This window comes from Aquarana catesbeiana, linkage group LG12, assembly GCF_042186555.1.
Source record: "Aquarana catesbeiana isolate 2022-GZ linkage group LG12, ASM4218655v1, whole genome shotgun sequence".
NCBI lineage: Eukaryota > Metazoa > Chordata > Amphibia > Anura > Ranidae > Aquarana > Aquarana catesbeiana.
The window spans coordinates 101,736,082-101,760,206 of NC_133335.1; positions in this window are offsets into that span (position 1 = coordinate 101,736,082).

Sequence of the window (24,125 nt, forward strand, 5' to 3'; positions counted from 1 at the left end):
TGCCCTGTTTGGCTCACGTCCTTAACTTGGTGGTGCAGCAGTTCTTGGGCAGGTACCCGGGCTTACAGGATGTCCTGAGGCAGGCCAGGAAAGTCTGTGTGCATTTCCGCAGGTCATATAATGCCAGTGCTCGGCTGGCTGACCTCCAAAAGGAATTTAACCTGCCCAAGAACCGCGTAATCTGTGACATGCCCACCAGGTGGAACTCAATGTTGGCCATGCTGCAGCGGCTGCACACGCAGCAGAGGGCCATCAATGAGTACCTGTGCGACTATGGCACCAAGACAGGGTCAGGGGAGCTTGTTTTTTTTTCCCCACGCCAGTGGGCCATGATCAGGGATGCATGCACTGTCCTGTCACCATTTGAGAAGGCCACGAGGATGGTGAGCAACGACAGTGCATGCATCAGTGACACTGTCCCCCTTGTCCACCTGTTGGAGCACACGCTGCATGGAATAATGGACAGGGCACTTGAAGCAGAACAGAGGCAGGAAGAGGAGGACTTCCTTAGCTCTCAAGGCCCCCTTTATCCAGACAGTGTTCCTACGTGCCCGCCAATCACACAGGAAGAGGACAAGGAGGAGGAAGAAGAGGAGGATTGTGTCAGCATGGAGGTGGAGCCTGGCACTCAGCATCAGCAGCAGTCTTTAAGGGATCATTTACAGTCCCAAGAAACCCATGGACTTGTACGTGGCTGGGAGGAGGTGGCTGCGGATCATGTCGTCCTTAGTGACCCAGAGGACTCCGGACCGAATGCCTCAGCAAACCTACGCTGCATGGCCTCCCTGATCCTGCAAAGCCTGCGGAAGGATCCTCGTATTCGTGGTGTCAAGGAGAGGGATCAATACTGGCTGGCAATCCTCCTTGATCCACGTTACAAGGGTAAGGTTGTAGACCTTATCTTGTCGTCACAGAGGGAGCAGAGGATGAAACATCTTTGGGAGGCCTTGCAGAAAGGTCTGTGCAATGCGTTCCCAGAGACTGGGAGGTTACAAACTCCTGTTCCTGGACAACGTGTTGCTGAGGCTTCAGTCAGTCAAAGAAGGGGTGGTGGAGAAGGTGGCCGTCTGACCGATGCGTTCAGACAATTTTTTAGTCCGCAGCCCCAAGGTATGATCGGTTCCAGCAACCATCGCCAGCATCTGTTTTACATGGTGCAGGAATACCTAGGAGCAAGATCTGACTTGGACACCTTTCCCACCGAAATTCCTCTGGGTTACTGGGTCTTGAGGATGGATCACTGGCCAGAGCTTGCACAGTATACAATTGAGCTACTGGCCTGTCCTGCATCCAGCCTTCTTTCGGAATGCACATTCAGTGCTGCTGGAGGCTTTGTAACCGATCACAGGGTACGCCTTTCCACCGACTCAGTCGATCGACTGACCTTCATAAAAATGAATCAGTCTTGGATCACCACCAGCTACCAAGCACCTGATGCTGATGTAACGGAATAATTCTTGAAATGTCAGATCCCTTCAAGACTGCCTATGCTGATGCTGAGTGACTATCCTGTTATGCTGAGTGACTATCCTCTTCCTCCTCAATGATCATGCTGATAGCTTGTAAGAATATTTTTGGTTCTGGGCACCGCCACCAGTGGCTAAGGCCCAATTTTTCAGCCCCTGTTTAACAGGGGTGTGTAATTACAATTTTTGATGCAATATTTTGCAAGGAGGGTTCGTTGCTGCGCTCAACTAGAGTATTTGTGAGGGGTTGCAGTGTTGTGGCACCAGCACCAGTGCCTAAGGCCCAATTTTTCAGCCCCTGTTTAACAGGGGCGTGTAATTACAATTTTTGATGCAATACTTTGCAGCAAGGCTCATTCCTGCGCTCCAACTAGAGTATCTGTAAAGGGTTGCAGTGTTGTGGCACCAGCACCAGTGCCTAAGGCCCAGTTTTTCAGCCCCTGTTTCACAGGGGCGTGTAATTACAATTTTAAATGCAATATTTTGCAGGAGGGCTCATTCCTGCGCTCCAACTAGAGTATGTGTGAGGGGTTGCAGTGTTGTGGCAGGTTCAGAGGTGGTTGACGCCATGCCAGCTTAAGGCAGGTATGGTGGTTTGCGACAATGGCACCAACCTCCTCTCCGCCCTCCGACAGGGACAACTGACCCATGTGCCCTGTTTGGCTCACGTCCTTAACTTGGTGGTGCAGCAGTTCTTGGGCAGGTACCCGGGCTTACAGGATGTCCTGAGGCAGGCCAGGAAAGTCTGTGTGCATTTCCGCAGGTCATATAATGCCAGTGCTCGGCTGGCTGACCTCCAAAAGGAATTTAACCTGCCCAAGAACCGCGTAATCTGTGACATGCCCACCAGGTGGAACTCAATGTTGGCCATGCTGCAGCGGCTGCACACGCAGCAGAGGGCCATCAATGAGTACCTGTGCGACTATGGCACCAAGACAGGGTCAGGGGAGCTTGTTTTTTTTTCCCCACGCCAGTGGGCCATGATCAGGGATGCATGCACTGTCCTGTCACCATTTGAGGAGGCCACGAGGATGGTGAGCAACGACAGTGCATGCATCAGTGACACTGTCCCCCTTGTCCACCTGTTGGAGCACACGCTGCATGGAATAATGGACAGGGCACTTGAAGCAGAACAGAGGCAGGAAGAGGAGGACTTCCTTAGCTCTCAAGGCCCCCTTTATCCAGACAGTGTTCCTGCGTGCCCGCCAATCACACAGGAAGAGGACAAGGAAGAGGAAGAAGAGGAGGATTGTGTCAGCATGGAGGTGGAGCCTGGCACTCAGCATCAGCAGCAGTCTTTAAGGGATCATTTACAGTCCCAAGAAACCCATGGACTTGTACGTGGCTGGGAGGAGGTGGCTGCGGATCATGTCGTCCTTAGTGACCCAGAGGACTCCGGACCGAATGCCTCAGCAAACCTACGCTGCATGGCCTCCCTGATCCTGCAAAGCCTGCGGAAGGATCCTCGTATTCGTGGTATCAAGGAGAGGGATCAATACTGGCTGGCAATCCTCCTTGATCCACGTTACAAGGGTAAGGTTGTAGACCTTATCTTGTCGTCACAGAGGGAGCAGAGGATGAAACATCTTTGGGAGGCCTTGCAGAAAGGTCTGTGCAATGCGTTCCCAGAGACTGGGAGGTTACAAACTCCTGTTCCTGGACAACGTGTTGCTGAGGCTTCAGTCAGTCAAAGAAGGGGTGGTGGAGAAGGTGGCCGTCTGACCGATGCGTTCAGACAATTTTTTAGTCCGCAGCCCCAAGGTATGATCGGTTCCAGCAACCATCGCCAGCGTCTGTTTTACATGGTGCAGGAATACCTAGGAGCAAGATCTGACTTGGACACCTTTCCCACCGAAATTCCTCTGGGTTACTGGGTCTTGAGGATGGATCACTGGCCAGAGCTTGCACAGTATACAATTGAGCTACTGGCCTGTCCTGCATCCAGCCTTCTTTCGGAATGCACATTCAGTGCTGCTGGAGGCTTTGTAACCGATCACAGGGTACGCCTTTCCACCGACTCAGTCGATCGACTGACCTTCATAAAAATGAATCAGTCTTGGATCACCACCAGCTACCAAGCACCTGATGCTGATGTAACGGAATAATTCTTGAAATGTCAGATCCCTTCAAGACTGCCTATGCTGATGCTGAGTGACTATCCTGTTATGCTGAGTGACTATCCTCTTCCTCCTCAATGATCATGCTGATAGCTTGTAAGAATATTTTTGGTTCTGGGCACCGCCACCAGTGGCTAAGGCCCAATTTTTCAGCCCCTGTTTAACAGGGGTGTGTAATTACAATTTTTGATGCAATATTTTGCAAGGAGGGTTCGTTGCTGCGCTCAACTAGACTATTTGTGAGGGGTTGCAGTGTTGTGGCACCAGCACCAGTGCCTAAGGCCCAATTTTTCAGCCCCTGTTTAACAGGGGCGTGTAATTACAATTTTTGATGCAATACTTTGCAGCAAGGCTCATTCCTGCGCTCCAACTAGAGTATCTGTAAAGGGTTGCAGTGTTGTGGCACCAGCACCAGTGCCTAAGGCCCAGTTTTTCAGCCCCTGTTTCACAGGGGCATGTAATTACAATTTTTAATGCAATATTTTGCAGGAGGGCTCATTCCTGCGCTCCAACTAGAGTATGTGTGAGGGGTTGCAGTGTTGTGGCACCGGTGGCTAAGGCCCAATTTTTTTGCCCCTGTTCAACAGGTGCATGTCATTACAATTCTTGATCTAATATTTCACAGCAGGGCCCGTTCCAGCTCCCACCAAGAGTAACTGTGAGGACTTACAGTGTTGTGGCAACACCACCACCACCACCACCAAAGGCCCAATTTTTCTGCCCCTGTTCAACAGGTGCATGTAATTACAATTCTTGATCTAATATTTCACAGCAGGGCCCGTATCTGCGCCCACCAAGAGTAACTGTGAGGACTTACAGTGTTGTGGCACCAGCACCACCACCACGACCACCAAAGGCCCAATTTTTCTGACCCTGTTCAACAGGTGCATGTAATTACAATTCTTGATCTAATATTTCACAGCAGGGCTCGTTTCTGCATCCACCAAGAGTAACTGCGAGGACTTACAGTGTTGTGGCACCACCACCACCAAAGGCCCAATTTTTCTGACCCTGTTCAACAGGGGCATGTAATTACAATTCTTGATCTAATATTTCACAGCAGGGCCAGTTTCTGCGCCCACCAAGAGTAACTATGAGGACTTACAGTGTTGTGGCACCAGCACCACCACCACCACCACCGCAACCAAAGGCCAATTTTTCTGACCCTGTTCAACAGGGGCATGTAATTACAATTCTTGATCTAATATTTCACAGCAGAGCCTGTTCCTGCGCACACCAAGGGTAACTGTGAGAGCTTACAGTGTTGTGGCAACACCAACACCTAAGGCCGCAATTTCTGCAGAGTATATAGGGCAGGCCCCTACTTTCAAACATCCAACTTACAAACGACTCCTACTTGAAAACGGAAGGAGACAACAGGAAGTGAGATGAAATCTACCCCTAGGAAGGGAAATTCTCTCTTGTAAGAGTTAATATGGGAAAAACGTGTCTCAGACAGCAAAACAAATGTTACAGGGGTGATAACCCTTCCAAAAAGACTGATAACGAAGAAAAAAGCTCCTGCGCACAAGTGGGTGGCTGACCAAGCGGTATTGGAACACAGGCCTTGCTGCCCTCAAGGATGGGGAATCCTAGCAGACAACAGCAGGATAAATGCTGGTCTCGATGAAGTTGCTAATAGCCCCTGTCAATTGCAAGGAGCCGCGCCGCCGCATGCACATCGTTCTCCATAGTGCAAACGAATTATCTCAGTGTTGTTAAAACTTGGAGCGCACGCCAAGCGTATCTGCGTTCCAAGCTAGGGAAGGGGCGGGCCTGGCAAGACCTCCTCTGTGACGTGCGTCGCTCTTGAGTGACGTAAATGACGTAAACGGAGACGGCGCCATGTTGCTGGAGGAAGAATAAACGAAGAGGAGGGAAACCACTAATAGGCAAATAAACAGCAGCAATTGAATAAACGACACCCAGCAGGAATACACATTTGCTACTCTGGCAGTAACAACAACTATAAAAAAAAATGAAAATGAAAGTAAATACTAATGATACAAAAATGTATTAGTATTCCACCAAGTCCTGTATAGTAGCTAGTCACATTTGGGCGATTGGGTCCAACTGAGGAGAAGCATGTGGGGGGGGGGGTTTCCAAATAAAACTGCGCATCAGAACTACATAAAAAAATATTTTCTCGCATTAGAATAACAAAACAGGGGATAATGCTGAAGGAGGTAAACATATGCTGCACTAAACAATAACATCATGCAGTACCATTAGTTAATATAAAAAGCACATAAGTACATTGTGTTTAAAAATAAGTACATCATGTATAAATAGAAATAAAAATAAAAGTAAAAATAAGAGAGGTGTGCAATAAATTAATTAGTAGAACAATACACTACACTCATATATAGAAAATACCTACATAGGTGTATCTCTCTCTATAGTTATTGCAGGCAGCATATTATTGTAAACTAACAGATATCAAATGATAATCAAATGAGTTTCATAAAATAGAAAAACTTCAAAAATAGAATGACAACAACAGCAATAGTAATAATAATAATACCAAAAGTCATAGAAACCTGGTAGAATGGTTCAGCCTACCCTCATCATAAGGGGACTTAACGCCTATTTTACATACATACAGACATCAGCACAATAACCAGAGCCAGGGGTGAAAAATCAACACTAGGGGAGGGGGGGTGAAAGAGAGAAGGGGATGGGAGGTGACCGCAAAGGTGTTCTATGTAGTTGGATGATTTTATGGACCTCTGAATCCTCATTTAGCCCCTTGGGTGTCAAGCTGCCGAGGGTGAAGATCCAGTAGGCCTCGTGTTTGCAAAGCCTCTGGTGCCTTCTACCTCTATCTAGACCTCCTCCAATAGACTGAATCCCAAACACTCGCAAACCAGATGGATCTCCATGGTGGGCTTCCTGAAAGTGTCGAGGAACCGGGTATTTCACTCTAGTGTTGGTGATATCACATTTATGCTCACCGATACGCACTCTCATGGGACGAGAGGTGCGCCCCACATATAAACGCCTGGATGGGTAAATGATGCCATAGACCACGTGATCCGTACCACAGTTGATGAACTGCTTCAAGTGGTCGACCCTGCTGTCACTACCAGTTACTGTCTTTTTTCCGTGCCACGTGTACTGCCATGTACCACAATTCCTGACACTGCATTTGTAGCTACCTTTCTGGTCGAAGATAGTAGACCACACATTAGTGGGCTTATTGGAGTCTCTCTTCACCATGCTAGGAGCTACCAAGCTTCTTAGGTCTCGAGGTTTCCTATACACTATGTTAGGACCATCCGAAAGGTACTCAGCACTGGATCGTGCTTGAGGATGCCCCAGTTCTTCTTTAAAATGCTCTGTATAACAAACGCTTTATTTGTGTATTGTGTAGAAAAACGAGTTTGTATAGTGTCAGGATTGGTAGTGGAAATATATTGTGAATCATGTACGAAAGGCTCATCGTACAGATTGGCATATTTGTTGAAGGCAGACTCTTTTAAAGCAGGATCATTTCCCTTGTCCAGGAATTTATTCCTGAGGATATTACTCTGCTCCAAATAGTCACTCTTCTTAGTGCATGTGCGCTTTAGACGGCAGAACTGTTCATAAGGGACGTTCCTAATCCATCTAGGATGGTGATTGCTGTCAGCATGCAAAAAGGAGTTACCACCACTGGGTTTAAAATGTGTCTTGGAGAGGATGTTACCAGCTGGATCACTCCTAAGTTCAAGGTCCAAAAATACCAAGCAATCTTTATTGATAACATGGGTGAACTTGATACCAAAGGGGTTGTCAGTACAATACTCAAGGAATAGTTGTAATTCCTGATCTGTCCCATCCCAAATGATGAGAATGTCATCAATGTATCTGGCAAAGAGGACCAGGTTCGCCCCAAATGGGTTATTGTTCCAGATGAACAATTCCTCCCAATACCCCATAAAGATGTTAGCATAATTTGGGCCGAACCTGGCCCCCATAGCCGTACCCTTGGTTTGCAAGTAATGCTCACCCAGAAAGGAAAAGTGATTATGCGTGAGGGAAAATTCTAAACAATCCAGCACGAATTTGGCCTGCACAGAATTAAGCGCCCCATCTTTGGAAAGGTAATAGTTTGCTGCCCTTGGACCATATTTATGGTCGATGGACGTGTAAAAGGAAGCCACATCCAAAGAGAGCCATCTGTACCTGGGCTACCATTCGTAGTTGGATAGGATCTCTAGCATATGGCTAGAATCCCTGACATATCCCTGAATCCCTGCCTGTCCTGTCCCTCCCGCACATCCCATTGACGGACGCGTACGAGCCCGCTGCTCATTGGTGATATGTGAGATTTACTGTGTTTTATGTGAATACCCTTGTCTAAATAAACTTCGGCTTTTGCTATTTTAAATACTACACTATGTGGCATCCCCTTCTTTTTCATTTATGGTTACTGCACCCCTGGAGGGACTTAGATGTTTGGAGAACAAGAGTCAGGTCCAGGTTTATGAGAAGGAGCCAGTATCAGCCTTGCTGCTTAGCTGTTACCTCAGTAATATGAGGTAAGGTGCCACTACTTATTAGTGCAGGATTCTTGTCATCAAGAGGAGTCACTGTGTTGTTTCCCTGGTTTACACACCTTAAGGCATACACCTACCCTATTATATGTTCTGTGGAGAATCATCTTGCTTGGTGTGAAGTCACTGGATGTTCTATTAGCACACTATGGACTAATACCTCTGTCACCTGTTTTATACCACTAGGCACTTTTTGTTTATCTACTTATGTATATACAATCTATTTGGCATTTTTTCATTGGAAGATTTGTCACTGTGCGTATTTTCACATTGGACATGCTGGGATTACAGTGTGCCCCTATGTGTGCATGACACACACTATCTCATTACTTTGCACTGTATTGCATTGCACTTTCTTCACCAGTTGAATTTATGTGCACTATTATTTATTTATTAATGTACTACCATTTAATAATGTACCAATGTTTTAAATCTATGGGTATATAAGTTTACATTATGTCCCTCGAAGGGCATTACACTCCTAGTATTGTATTATTTTGCACTGAATTGTTTGGCACTTTGTCATTTTTTTGAACACTACATACACCATTTTCTGTTATGTACTAGCAAGTCAACTTTATTATTTTATTATTTATGCACTTGGCACCCTATTTATGCTCCACAGTCTGACATTGTGATACACAACCAGTTTATGCAGTTTCCCATTAGGGATTGTTATGCATACTGCTACCTTTAGCAGCAGTGTCAGTCTATTATTAGATTAGCGCAGCACCATACCTTTCATTTAGTTCCCTGTCAGTATAGGGTCGAGTGGGACCCTATTCGGTGCAAGCAGCTTTTCCATACTTGCAGACACCCACACATGATAGCGCGGGATTAACTATCTATCATTCCCATACTATAGACACCCCCCAGGTACGATATTTAAAGGAATATTTCCCTTTTTTTTCACTTTAAGCATCATTAAAATCACTGCTCCCGAAAAAACGGCCATTTTTAAAACTTTTTTTGCATTGATACATGTCCCCTGGGGCAGGACCCGGGTCCCCAAACCATTTTTAGGACAATACCAGGCAAATTAACCTTTAAATTTAGCACTTTTGATTTTGAACGTTCGAGTCCCATAGACTTCAATAGGGTTCTAACGTTCGTGCGAAGTTTCGGTCCGTTCGCAGGTTCTGGTGCGAACCATTTTTTATTTTACAAAAATGGCTTGATGAGCTGTATCGGTATCGTCAGTGCTTTCACCAACAGTTAACGAAAATGCCAGATAACTGTGTGCTTATTCGGCCAGCTGTGTTGTCAGATTACAGTAGCTGCTAGTTCCCTGACTCGGTCTGCAATGGTGTTTATTGATAAGCTGACATTGTTAAAAGCTTGTCTGTTTAGGGCACACCTGTTCACATACCTTCAGCATACACTGCTTTACAAATTGTCTGGGCTGGCTCCTGCTACTTAACAAGCAGTTTTTTCTTTCAGTGCTCAGAAGCTGCTCTGCTTTTGGTTAATTATCAGCCACTCATTGTTACCACAGTGACTCACCTGTTTACCATTACCTGTCTCTTTAGTCCAGCCTAAAGCCAGCCCCTTTTTGCTATTTAAAAAGCTTAGCTCATTTCCTCCTTGCCCTTGTTATGATCTCTTAGTGCAGGGATATGCAATTAGCGGACCTCCAGCTGTTGCAAATCTACAAGTCCCATCATGCTTCTGCCTCTGGGTGTCATGCTTGTGGCTGTCAGACTCTTGCTATGCCTCATGGGAATTGTAGTTCTGCAACAGCTGGAGGTCCGCTAATTGCATATCCCTGTCTTAGTGCACTCCTTCCTGTGCTCCTGTGTATGACTTGGCCTGGCTGACTTCCCTTTGATTCCTGTTCCTAATTTTTGCTCCTCACTACGCTGACTTCTGGTTTGCTGACCCGATTCACCTGATTAACCGCTTTGGCATCCAAACCTTGGCTTCTGTTTTTGATTACGTTCCTGTACTGTGTTAATTTTGCCATTTTATTAAAGGTATGATTTTAACTGCACTTCCTGTCTAAGTTTGGTTTATAGTTCCTAACACAAATGCACCTTCTGAATAACACTTTGAAGCAGTCAATTTCTTCAGCAAAAAAGCTGGCTTTCACTGCTGCATCATTTTTTGCTGTAATTTTTGCAAAAATATTCTGTTGAGAATGCAGGCTGCCTTTTAATTCTTGAACCTTTTGTTGCTTTTCTTGGTGTCACAAACATGTGTTCACTTTCCCATCTCTCGTTAAATTGCCTTATCTCTACATCAACTTCTCTTTTCTTGGACACTTTGGGGCTATTTGGTTCACTCTATAAAGTGACATATAATTGGTGAGTATATCCATAATGTACCTCTCCACCAGCCTTGGTATGTAACCATTGCAGCACTGTGAAGGGCAGGTGCAGACTGGCACAGAGCCCACTCATACTCCTGTAGTAGATGACGCAAATTTGAAAAGGAGAATGTAAGAGTCCACAGCTTACTACACATGCACCAATGGCGCGTTGCCACAAGAGGAAATCCGTGCCAACTGAGCATGCGCCAAAGACGCCTCAGTGCGCCAACCCACACCTTCCTCAACCCACATCAGAAGACTTGATGGAAAAGGGCAGAAAAATGCCCAGGACACGCACAGGAAGTGACCTCAACCTGATAGAAAAAGGTGGGAAAAAACCCAGGTGGCGCACAGGAAGTGACATCAACCTGATGGAAAAAGGCGGGAAAATGCCCAGGAGGCACACAGGAAGTGACCTCAAACTTCCCTATATAAGCCCAGCCCAGACACTGCCAAATCGCTGGATTATCTTCAGTCCCCCCTTGTTTCTGTGCTAGTGTGTGATCTGTTTGAACCAGTTGTGACCTGGAAACCTGTTTGACTACTCTTGATTGCTGCTTGCCATTGATCTCGGATTTGTACCTTAACCATTCTACTTCTTTGCACCTTTTGTACTGCCAGATTGGAACCGACCCCGGCTTGGATCTCGACCATTCTTCTTCTGATTAACCCTTTTATTCTCCGTTGCCCAACTGGACTTGACCTCGGCTCGGATCCCGGGCTAAGGCTTGCACAGTGCTCTGCACCCTTGGCACCACTACCACTCGGTGTTCCCACCAAGTCTCTGTCTCCATCTCCAGAGGCTTTAAGGACCCGAGGTGCAAGGGAGGCCTCCCCACTACTTCGGTCTCACATGAGGTACGTGGCCCTGGTGACAGAATAATCCAGCCATGCCTGAGACTGAGGGGAGTGCTTCCGCCTTCGAGGCCCTGTGCCAACAAGTGGCCTCTGTGTCTCAGGCCCTGACATCCATACAAGAGGGGTACTTTCAACTAGAAGCTTGGCTGACTGAAATGGCCAATCCCTCAGTTCTGAGCCCTGCGGAACCACCTATTATGGCTATGGAGCAGCCCATCTCTACTCCAGCTCCTGAACCACGGGTTCCTACACTTTTCAGGGGTTCGCCACAAGTTCCGGGCTTTCAGGAATGCCTGACGGCTATACTTTACCTTACAGCCTAGGAGCTTCTCTTCAGAGGATACACAGGTCGGGTTCGTAGCCTCAAGCATGGGCTCATCAGCTATTGGAAAGGGGGAGTCCTATACTGCACTCACTGTTTTCTTTCTTCAATGCCATGGCAATCCTGACCCACAACGAACCACCACGGATAAAACAGTGCTGACCTCTCTACAACAGAGGACACAACTGTTGAGGACTACGTAATGGAATTCCACATGTGGGCTGCAGACACTGCATGGAACGACGCTGCCTTGCGCCATCAGTTTCGCTTGGGCTTGTCCGAGCCCCTCAAAGACGAATTAGCAAGAGTGGGGCTCCCTGATACTTTGGAACCTACAATTAAGTTGGCTATCCAGCTTGATCGCAGACTCAGAGAACGTCGTAGGGAACGATCCGGTATGGCCCATCCCAAATGGATGCTCCCACGAGTATCCATGGCTCCACACCTGAGAACCCCTGAGACCCACGCATCAACCCCAATTCATGACGCTATCCAGCTTGATCGCAGACTCAGAGAACGTCGTAGGGAACGATCCGGTATGGCTCATCCCAAATGGATGCTCCCACGAGTATCCATGGCTCCACACCTGAGAACCCCTGAGACCCACACATCAACCCCAATTCATGACGCAGAACTGATGCAGCTCGGCTTAGTTTGTACACCCCTCACACCTGAAGAGCGACAACGCTGTCGCCTGAACAATTTATGCCTGTATTGTGGTGGAGCGGGTCACTTTCTTCAGGGATGTCCTATTAGGCCAAGTAAGTGGATCGAACCCCCATCTGTTTCACCGTACGTTGTTGAATCCTCACATCTCACTCTCTGCCTCTCTTTGCAGATACCAGAAAGGATAATCCGAGTAGAAGCCATTATTGACTCTGGGGCTTGCAGCTGCTTTATTGACATCCACTTCTCCAAAAAGTATGGAATCCCACTATGCAAGAAGCCCCAGCCATTTACCATTCATCTGGAAGATGGCTCCACACCAACCTCTGGTCCCATAACCCATGAGACCACCCTCATATTGGCCACCACCGAAGCAGACCATTAGGAATATTTTCGGCTAGACGTGATTTCTTCCCCCATTTTTCCAGTTATTGTGGGGTTACCATGGCTTCGACAGCACCAGCCACAGATTGATTGGTCCACTGAAGTTGTGTCTTTCGGCTCACCCTATTGATTATACCACTGTTTCCCACAACGAGCCTGTTTGATGGTTCAACCCCTTTCCACAGATGACAACACTCTTCTCCCCCAGGTTTACAGAGACTTCCTGGACGTATTCAACAAGACGGGGGCTGAATCCCTGCCACCTCACCGGCCGTATGATTGCCCCATTGAGCTTCTTCCTGGTTCTGCAACACCATTTGGGAGGATCTTCTCACTCTCTGAGCCTGAATTAGAAGTCCTCTCCTGCTGGCGCTGGACTCTTCTTTGTGGAAAACAAGGACCATTCTTTAACACCATGCATCGACTACAGAACTAAACAGTATCACAATCAAGAATCGATACCCATTGCCTCTAGTCCCTGAGCTCATTCAGAGGTTCCGCACCACTAAGGTTTTCTCAAAATTGGAGCTACGGGGGCATACAATTTAATGCGGATAAGAGAGGGCGATGAATGTAAAACGGCCTTTCTTACTAGGTTTGGCCATTTTGAGTATTTGGTCATGCCATTTGGGCTGTGTAACGCCCCAGCAACTTTCCAACACTTGGTGAACGACATCTTTGGGGATTTTCATGACCTCTTTATGACAGTGTACTTAGATGACATCCTTGTTTTTTCACCTTCCCTCAAGGCACATCACATCCACATGCGAAAAGTCCTTTTTCGCCTCCGAGCTCATAAACTCTACGCCAAGCTTGAAAAATGTGAGTTTGAGAAAGATACCATACAATTCCTTGGCCTCATTATTTCGACTTCTGGCATCTCCATGACCCCCAGAAGGTAACTGCAGTTCTTGAATGGCCAGTACCCTTGGACCTTAAGAGCGTCCAGAGGTTTGTGGGATTCGCCAATTTTTATAGAAGATTTATTAAAGGCTTCTCGTCAATAATTTCACCTATCATACAACTTGCCAACCAAAACAGCCATTTTCTGTGGTCCCCCTCAGCACAAACAACTTTCGACAAACTCAAGAAGCAATTTACCTCTGCCCCGGTCCTTTCGTCATCATAACCCAGCCCTGCCTTACGTTTTGGAGGTCAATACTTCAGAGATTGCGGTTGGGGTAGTCCTTTCTCAGCGCCACGAAACCACAGCCATCTTGCATCCTGTTGCCTTTTTTTCCAGGAAGTTGTTCCCAGCCAAAAGGAACTATGATGTAGGGGACCAGGAACTCGTTGCTATTAAACTGGCCCTGGAAGAATAGCGATATCTATTGGAAGGAGCCTTGCACCCTATACTTGTCTACACTGATCATAGGAATTTGGAATACCTCCGTACAGCTAAACGTCTCAGACCTAGACAAGCCAGATGGGCTCTCTTCTTCACCCGATTTCATATGCATATTATGTACGGTCCGGGATCCAAGAATTGTAAACCTGATGCTCTATCCCTCATGTATACCGCATCAGATAACTCGCCAACAATGGACGCGATACTCCCTGCCTATAATTTCTTTCTACTTACGGATGACCTCTTGTCCAGGATTAAACTGGCCTCCTCTCTAGACCAATTACCCTCAGGAGAACATCTGCAAGAAAAGGACGGACTTTTCTTCCATGACCATGCTGTATTTGTGCCCTTTCAACTGAGAGTTCCTGTGCTCAAACTCTACCATGGCAACAAGTTAACAGGGCATTTCAGGGTGACCAAAACCACAGATCTGCTTTTGCAAAACTTTTGGTGGCCTACCCTCAAGGCAGACTGCCACGCTTACGTAAATTCCTGCCCAGTATGCAATCACAGCAAAACGGAAAAGAGTAAATCATGGGGTCTCCTACGCCCCCTGCCTGTTCCCTCCAGACCCCAGGAACAGATCAGCATGGATTACATAGTGGAGCTACCACCCTCTTATGGGTTTACATCCATATTTGTTGTTGTGGACAGCCTTACAAAAATGGCTCATTTTATTCCTATGATTGGCACTCCTTCCGCCCCAGAAACAGCTCAAGCTTTTATCAAGGAGATCATACGCCTCCATGGGGTCCCCAGCAATATTGAATCAGATTGTGGGGTCCAATTCACCTCTAAATTCTGGAATGAGCTCTGCCTTGTTTGAGACATCGAGAACCACTACTCTTCGGCCTACCACCCTCAGACCAATGGACAAATGGAGCGCATGAACCAAACTCTTGAACAGTACCTTCATTGCTTCTCCACCTTTGTCCAAGACAATTGGGCGTCCCTACTTCCTTGCGCTGAATTCACATACAACAACGCAATACATTTTACCATTAGGCAATCACCGTTCTATGCCAACCTGGGGTACCACCCTTCTTTTTCCCCTGTCCTACCCGCTTCCTCTTAGGTCCAGGCTGTCTGGAACAGAGTGGAGTTTCTACACAACAACTTGGAGCTCCTAAAGGATACCATGGCCAAGGCACAGCTAGATTACAAGACCATCTGTGATCGAAGGCAGCGGGGGGACCTGGATCTTTAACCAGGAGACAAGGTTTGGCTGTCTACCAGTAATTTAAAGTTGGCCTGTGTTGACTAAGGGAGATATTTTTGCCCGGGAGTCCACTCGGGGGTCCGCCCGGAGGCTTGGTCCTCTTTCTCGGGGGGTTCGCGGTGGGGTACCGTGTGCCGGAGCCTGAGCCTGCACCCCCCTGGTCAGTGCGGGGAGCCAAGGCTGCATCAGACACAAGGCAACGCATAATCCCACGAGATCTCGAGGGATCTCATGTAGGGACGTGTCTGAATGAAACTTGTGAAGCCTGTGTGCTGCTGAGGTGAGAGAGACATGCCATAGCAGGAGTGGAGTATGGGGGGTCTGTTGGAACCCTGTGGGAGGAAAGGGGAACCACTGTAGAAAATCCTAACCCCCCTAAAGCAGTGTGCTGGAGCCAGCTACAATGTCGAGGAGGAGAGGAGGGGAGGAACAGTTGCCCCAGGATGGCGTCCAAATAACACGCTCAGTAAAAGATAAAGGGAACCAGGTGGCAGCAGCAGCCAAACTGGAACGTTTTGCCCACACTACATCACAGTCGCCAGCTAAGGGGAACCAACAGGCACAATTGCAAGCAAAAGCCCAGGCAGATCTACTTCAGACAGAAAGAGCCATGGCCAAACACCAACCAATCCAACTATTCCATCTGGTACCAAAACAGTGAGTAATAAAGGCCCAGTGGGAGAAGCATCAGGAACTGTATCTGTATCTGCAATGTCTGTGGTAACTTCTGAGGCTGGCTCCATACAAGAGGAGGAGCCGACATTGAGAGATGTACTGTATGCTGTTAATGCCTGTAAAAGCTCAATAGGTAGTCTTGGTGACCATTGAAAGGAATCAAAGAGGAACTGCTCTCGATGGGTCATGAGTTACAAAAAACTGTGGAAAGGACTACTTCCTTAGAAGAGAGATTAAGTGTGGTCGAAGGTGATTTATATTCGCTAAAACGAGAAATTACAGCAATGAGGGAACAAATGGGCATACAAGCGGCAAAGGCAGAAGAAATAGAAAATAGGCTCCGTAGGAACAACGTGAGGGTGATAGGTCTCCCAGAACAGAGGGAGGGTTCTAACCCTATTGTATTTTTGGAGGATTGGTTCAGGGAAATTTTTGGGCCAGCCGCTTTTACTCTGCTTTTTGCGATAAAAAGAGCCCACAGAGTCCCTTTCAGGGCTCTGCCAACAGGCAGTTATCCTAGACCACTACTTTTGAAACTCCTCAATTATAATGATAAGGTGATTCTGTTGCAAAAAGCCAGAGAGATGGGAAACATTTTGTATAATGGTGTTAGGATCTCGCTGTACCCTGATTTTTCACCAGATCTACAGAAACGCAGAGCTGAATTTATACCGATTAAGCATCTTACAGAAATATAAAGTGACATATGCTTTGAAGTATCTAGCCTGCTTGCAGGTGACAGCTTTGGGAAGGACTCTGTTTTTTAATTCACCTGCTGACATGGCACAATGGCTGGAAGTCAACAAGAAAGATCTATAGATTATGGACTGCGAGGAAAGCGCTAATTTTGAATTTATTTATCCCTCCCCTTTTTTTTTCCTTCTGTAAAGTTTTGAAAATGAAACAGCACTAGCACTAGCACTAGTTTTTTTTTAAACACTTTGATTTTTGATTTTTTTTTGCTTTAGGCACAATGTTTAATGTTTAAATTGGGGGAGAGATGCACTTGGATGAGTGGTGCAATATATGTAAGGGATATGAAACAGGTAAAGGTCACGTGTGAAGCCCCTATGGCAAGCCTAGTTAGGCATAGGGAGGGAGGGAGGGAGGGGTGGGGGGGAGGGGAGGGCCAGAGAACTTTATACCACAAACCCCAATATCACAAAGATCATATATAGGCGGGAATATGAAGGCGATGAGGGAGAGAGCACTGGATGGGCAGATACGATTAAGGGGTAATATGATGGATAGAAAGTGGAGAGTAGGTTTAGTGACTGGGGTGCCTTTTTTTTATAGTATTTTTCCATGCAGTCTAAAATATTTAACATAGGTTCCTGGAATGTCCAGGGGTTGGGGGACCCAACTAAGAGAGCCACATTTTTTTCTATGCTGGAGAAACATGGGGTTGGTTTGCTCTGCCTGCAGGAGACACATTTGACAAAAGACACTATGATACAATTTAGCAATAGGAAGTTTCAATCCCAATATCATTCGGTTTACTCCTACTCGAGAGGGGTGAGCATAATGGTTGGGAAAAGAGTGGTGTTCTCATGCAGGGAGAGCAGTATAGACAAACAGGGTTGCTATGTTTTTTTGCATTGCTCAATAGAGAATAGATCATATGTGCTAGCAAACATTTATATCCCTCCCCCCTTTAAATTTGAGATTTTGCATAGGTTGATGGAATTTGCATTGAATAAAGCAGGGACCCCAATTATAGTGGTAGGGGACTTCAATGAGATTTTGGATAAGAGCTTAGATAGATTTCCGCCTGGGAGATGGCCGGATAAAGAAGTGGAGGGTCGGCTATCTTGATTCTTGGAGGAGATGGATTTGTGTGATTAATGGAGAGTGTGAAACCCACAAGAGCTGCAATATTCATGTTTTTCGAGTTCCTATCTTACACTTTCCAGAATAGATATGGCTTTAGGAAGCAGGGAAGCTTTGCAGCTGGTAAGAAGTATAGAGTATGGTCCGAGGGGAGTCTCGAACCATTCCCCACTGGTGCTGACGATAGATACAGAGGGTAAAACTGCTTTGAGAGAGTGGAAGATCAGCCCATGGTGGCTGGAATTAATAGGGAATTCTGAAGAGGTGCTGTGTAAACTAAAAGAACTTGTGGAAATTAATACTGACACAGAGCTGGGGGGGATGGTGTGGGACTCCATGAAGGCCTACCTCAGAGGCCTATTAATCCAACAGGTGGCAAGGATTAAGGGGAAATCAAGGGAATGGGAGAGGAATATCAGGAAAGAGGTGACACAGGCAGAGAAACAATATGAGGAAGACCCAACCTCAGAAAAACAGAGGATATGGCTTGATAAACAACAAGCATACAAGATGACTGTCACTAGGAAGGCTGAGAACAAGCAGATATTGCAGGGACAGTGTAATTTTCGGGAGAGAGAAAGTGTAGGTCATATGTTATCCCTTTTAGTTAAGACCAATGCCCCCTCCTCTATTGTTTCTGCAGTTAGGACAATGAAGGACAAGATCTCTTCTGAAGCATCAGAAATCGTAAATACATTTGGAGAATATTACAGTCCCTGTATAAATCACAGAAAGGGGTGGGGAGAGGAGAGATAGATAATTTCTTTCAGGGAATAGAAATGTCAGTCCTCTCAGAGAAGGATAGAGCCAACATGGATGCGCCGATAACTCTGGAAGAATTGCAGCAGGCGGTAGCTGAGATGGCGGCCAGTGAAAAGTCACCAGGTCTGGATGGACTCCCAATAGAAATTTACAAATAATATGGAGGGGTATTACTCCCAGAACTGCTGAAGAGATTGGGGTGGGCAGCAGTAGAGGGGAGACTGCCTACCTCAATGTTAGAAGCTACAATAATAGTGCTACACAAAGAGGGGAAGGATCAGTTGGATGTATCTTCCTATCGTCTGGTATCATTATTATGCTCTGACGTCAAAATATTGGCTAAGGTGCTAGCAATTAGACTAAACAGCTGCATTCAAAAACTTTTACACCCAGATCAATCGGGATTTATCCCCAACTAGCATTAACATTAGAAGAGTGTATTTAAATATGCAGATTCCAACAGAGAGCCAAGGATCTAGAGCTATATTGTCCTTGGATGTGACCAAAGCTTTCGATAGCTTGGAGTGGGATTACTTATGGTGGGTCCTGGAGAGATTTAGGTTTAGACTCTCCTTTATTGGATGGGTAAAAACACTTTACAATGAACCAAGAGTGAAAATAAAAATTAATAACGAGTAGTTGGAGATGTTTCAGCTGGAGAGGGGGAAGAGAAAAGGGTGTCCTCTGTCCCCTTTATTGTTCGCCCTTGCGATGGAGCCATTGGCAATAATGACTAGATCAGCCTCAGGTATAAAGGGATTCCAGAGGAGGACGGGGGAGGACAAGATAGCGTTGTAAGCGAATGAAGTCTTGTTTTTCCTCTGGGATGTTGAAACATCTTTGACTACGGTGAAACATATGGTTGGGGAGTTCGGATGGTTTTTAGGTCTGGTTATCAGTTGGGAGAAGTCGGCTTTAATACTGGTTGACCCACTTGGTGATCAGATACCGGTGGGAACTCCCCAACCAAAAGTGGGGGCGATGATGAAATATCTGGGCATTTGGATAACGAGAGATATAAATCAATATATTAATAATAACCTAGTTCCATTACTGATCAAATTTATGCGTAAAAGTGACATTTGGGGCTGGCTTCCCCTGTCAGTAGCGAGGCGTTGCTATCTAATAAAAATCATCTGGTTACCACAGCTATTATATCTGCTACACTATTCCCTGGTTTGGATAGGCCAAAATTGGATTAAAAAAATAGAATCTCTTTTTAGGGAATTAATTTGGAAAGAGGGTCAAACCAGGATTAACCTGCAAACAATGCAATTACCGATTAACAAGGGGGGAATGGCTGTCCCTCACCCTAGGTGTTATTTCTTAGCATCCCAATTGTAACATTTAGTGGGGTCCGGAATGCCAGATGGAGGGAACTCCTGTGACAGAATGATGCTAATGGGGGCCCCACATAGCATGTTAGTGGAGACACTAGAGGCAGATTCATTTCCCCAAAGATGGCCAACAATAAAGTTGGTCAGCAAAGTATGGCAGGTAGCAAAGGCATTAATGGGGTACAAAGGAGTTACAGAATACACTCCTCTATGGAACAACAAATACTGTATCTACACGAGGTACTGGGTATAGAGAGGACCAGGGAGTGGGAGGGACAAGGCATTAATCGATTAACCCAATTATATGAGGGCAGTAACCTGAAATAATTTACTGACCTAAGGAGAGAATTTAATATATTAAACAATTCATTTTACAAATATTTACAGATCAGGGACGCCTTACAGGTACGGTTTAGGATACATGCAATAGAATGGAGTAAGATCCCTATTCTTCAGAAAATAATTAAGCCAGGAACATCTAAAGGGTTGATATCTGAAATGTATGCTCAATTGGGAGGTAGAATTATAAGCGAGGCAGGGCCCTCCAAAAGTAGAGCGGGATGGGAGAGAGACGTGGGGGAAATAACCACGGAACAGTGGGGTAGGATATTGAAACGGGGACCAATGGTGTAGGTCTCTCCGTCACAGAAAATATCTCACCTTTTCCTGATACACAGAGTTTATTATACACCTCGGAAACTGTTCAGGTTTGGCTGGAGACAAGATGATAAATGTCCTAGGTGTCAGGAAACAGGAGATCTTATTCACATGATGTGGAGATGCCCGAAGCTGTTCCAATATTGGGTAGGGATAGTGGATATTTTTTTTTTTGTTTAATACATTTTTATTAAAGAAAAATATAACAGAGATACAATTATAACTCAAAATAGAGAACATTTCCATTTTTACAATAACACAAAGAAAGAAAAACAGTACTCACATACCGTACCAGTTAGAATAATTCTGTAATTGCCTCTAGGAAGATACATAAAATCAGCGCACTATCCGATTAGGCAAAGGATATAAACTATGTGAGTACCGTGAATCGAACGTAATTGAGTAAAAACATAATGCTTTGGTTTATTGAAAATAGGCACTTAAAAGAGAGTATTGGGTAAAGAATGTAGAGAGAAAGAGAATAGAAGAGAGAAAAAATAAAAAGGAATATAAGAGAAAAAAGTGAGGGGAGAAAGGTGAAAAGGGAGGAGAAGGGAGGTGGAAGGCTGCCGGCATGCAGGGCCATGTATTGAAAAGAAGGTTGCATTAGCGAAGTTAAAGACAATGCTAGGTGGCTAAGTCTGATTGATTAGTTTAAGAGGTTTCTGTAATGAGATTTTTATATGAGGAAGTAGTCTGAAATTTTTTCCAAGAATCCCATATGAGAGAATGTTTCTGAGAGGTCCCTCTGATATTGTGGGTGATACTCTCCATGAGGTGTACGTTGTCAACCATTTGTAGCCAGTTTTTTATAGAAGGAATTACTGATTGACCCCATAAAGTGGGAATCAAGGCCTTGGCAGTATTCAGTAGATGAGGAATGATTGAGCGTTTGTACGACCTTATGGGAGTTTTTGTAACATGAAAAAGATAGCCCACGGGTCGTTTGGTATGTGAACATCAGCAATCTGAACAATCAGATCACGAATGACATCCCAATATGGACGGATAGGTGGACAAAACCACCATATGTGTGCATGGGTAGCTTTGTTCCCACAGTTCCTCCAGCACAAAGGGGAACTGGCGGGGAACATTTGGTGCAGTCTAACTGGGGTGTAATGCCACCTAGTGAGCAATTTATAGTTGACCTCTGACATTTTTGAGGCTAGGGACGAGGTGTAGGCTAATTGTAGGATCCTATCCTTTTGATTGTCAGTCCACACAGGTAGTCTTTCCAATACAGTCGCTTGGTAATATGCTTTGAAATTGGGGAGTGCCAGACCACCTGAGCATTTGGAACGAAACAATGAGTCCCTGGATATTCTAGGATGTCTGTCCCTCCAGATGAAGCGGGAAACCATAGATTGTAAAATAGTAAAAAACCCCACTGGAACACTCAATGGCAGCATTTGAAAGAGAAAGAGGATGCGAGGTAAAATGTTCATTTTAATTATATTTACTTTCCCTAACCAGGTGTGAGACAAGTTGGACCAATTTCGTAAGTCATTTCTGACCCTGTTTAGCATGGGAATATAATTATATTGAAAAAGGGAGTGGAGATTAGAAGTAAGATAAATGCCTAAGTATTTCATACATTTTGGTTCCCATTTAAATGGAAAGAGGGGTTTAAGAGAGAGAGCCTCAGATTTAGGGATGTTAATGTTTAAAATTTCGGATTTAGATTTATTTATTTTGAAGTTTGAAATTGAATGAAACGAGGAAAATGCAGACATCAAATTGGGGATCGAAATACGTGGTTGTTGAATGAAAAATAGAACATCATCTGCATAAGCTGCGTATTTATGGGATTTGTTGCCTATTTGTATGCCTTTGATATTAGCATTGTTCCTAATTGTAGCCTTGAAGGGTTCTAAGGTAATTGCAAAAAGGAGAGGGGAGAGGGGACATCCTTGCCTGGTTCCATTATGTAGAACAAAGGGGTCACTTAGCGTCCCATTAATTCTAATTTGTGCTGAGGGATCAGAATATAGGGATGAGATACAGTGGAACATTTTAGGTCCCAGGCCAAAGTGGCGTAAGGTCAATTTAAGGTACTCCCAGTCCACCCTATCAAAAGCTTTTTCCGCATCAGTAGAAAGAAGTAGGGTATGCTGGAAGTAGCGCTGAACATATTGAATTAAGGAGATTGCACGAAGGGAATTATCTTTTGCTTCTCTAGTGGGTATGAAATCTGATTGGTCTGCCGAGATCCATTTGGGTATAAGGGGAAGTAAGCGGTTTGCCATAACTTTGGCGAATAATTTAGTGTCAACGTTAATTAATGATATTGGTCTATAACTGTTACAAAGGGTAGGGTCCTTATCTGATTTGGGAATGACAGTGATATGAGTTGAAAGTGATTCCGGGCGTAGACCTGAGGAGTGAGAGATAGAGTTTGCATATGCAGAGAGGCGAGGAAGTAAGATGTCACTGAATGTTTTATAATAAAGAATAGTGAACCCGTCAGGTCCAGGGGCTTTACCAGAGGGGGAAGACTTTAATGCTGCTTGAAATTCCTCCACCGAGAAGTCTTCTTCTAATTCTTTAAGGACGGACATGGGCAATTTAGGAAGATTAGCTTCTGTCAAGTAGGAAAGCATGCGATTCCGTCTCTCCTTATGAGGAAGAGAGGATAAGTTGTTTTTGACGTTATACAGGTCCGGTTAATAATCTCTGAAGGCTTTAGCGATGTCTGGAGTTGCATAAGCTAATGAACCTGATGGGAGTTTGATTTTGGGAATAAACGATTGCGATTGCTTAGTCTTTAATGATCTAGCTAACAATCTGCTAGGTTTATTCCCCCATTCGTAAAATTTCTGTGACAGGCGTTGGAACTTTCGCTTGGTATCTAAATTAAGGAGGGATTTCAATTCTTCTCGTTTAAGTGTGAGGGATTGAAGGTGTGCAATATGAAAAGAAAGTTTATGTTGCTTGTCCAGAGCCGCTAACTGTTGTAAGACCTGGTCAATTTGTTGACCATGCTCCCTTTTCTTCCGAGCGCCAAGCTCAATGAGTCGGCCTCTAATAGTAGCCTTGTGAGCTTCCTATACAATAGAGGGGGAGGAGTCAGAAGGTTTGTTTTCCTTGAAATACTGCGATAAATGAGAAGCCAACATGGAAACGTCCACTTCATCAATGAGAAGGGAGTCATTCAGCTTCCAATTGGTGGTGCGTCGGGGTAGGGAAGGCATGGTCAGTGTCATCGACACAGGTGCATGGTCTGAAATAGATGCGGTGCCTATGTTAGTAGAGTGTAAGAGGGGGAGATGAAAGTGATCTATGAATATATTGTCTATTCTAGAGTATGACTGATGTGTTGAGGAGTAATGTGAAAAATCCTTTTCCTTGGGGTGAAGAAGGCGCCATACGTCCATTAATTGAAGATCAAGAAGCCGCTTTTTCACAAATTTCAGTCGTTTAAAAGAGATATTAGAACGATTTTGTGACGTATCCATAGTGGGGTCTAATGGCATGTTTATATCCCCTGCTAGGATAGTAAGTCCTTTAGCGAAATGTGACAATTTAGTCAGTATTTGGGAGAGAAAGGTTGGTTGATTATGGTTCGGGCAATAGATATTCGCAAGAGTGCATTGAGTATTTCCAATAAATTCCCTAAGAAAAAGAAAGTGACCCTGATC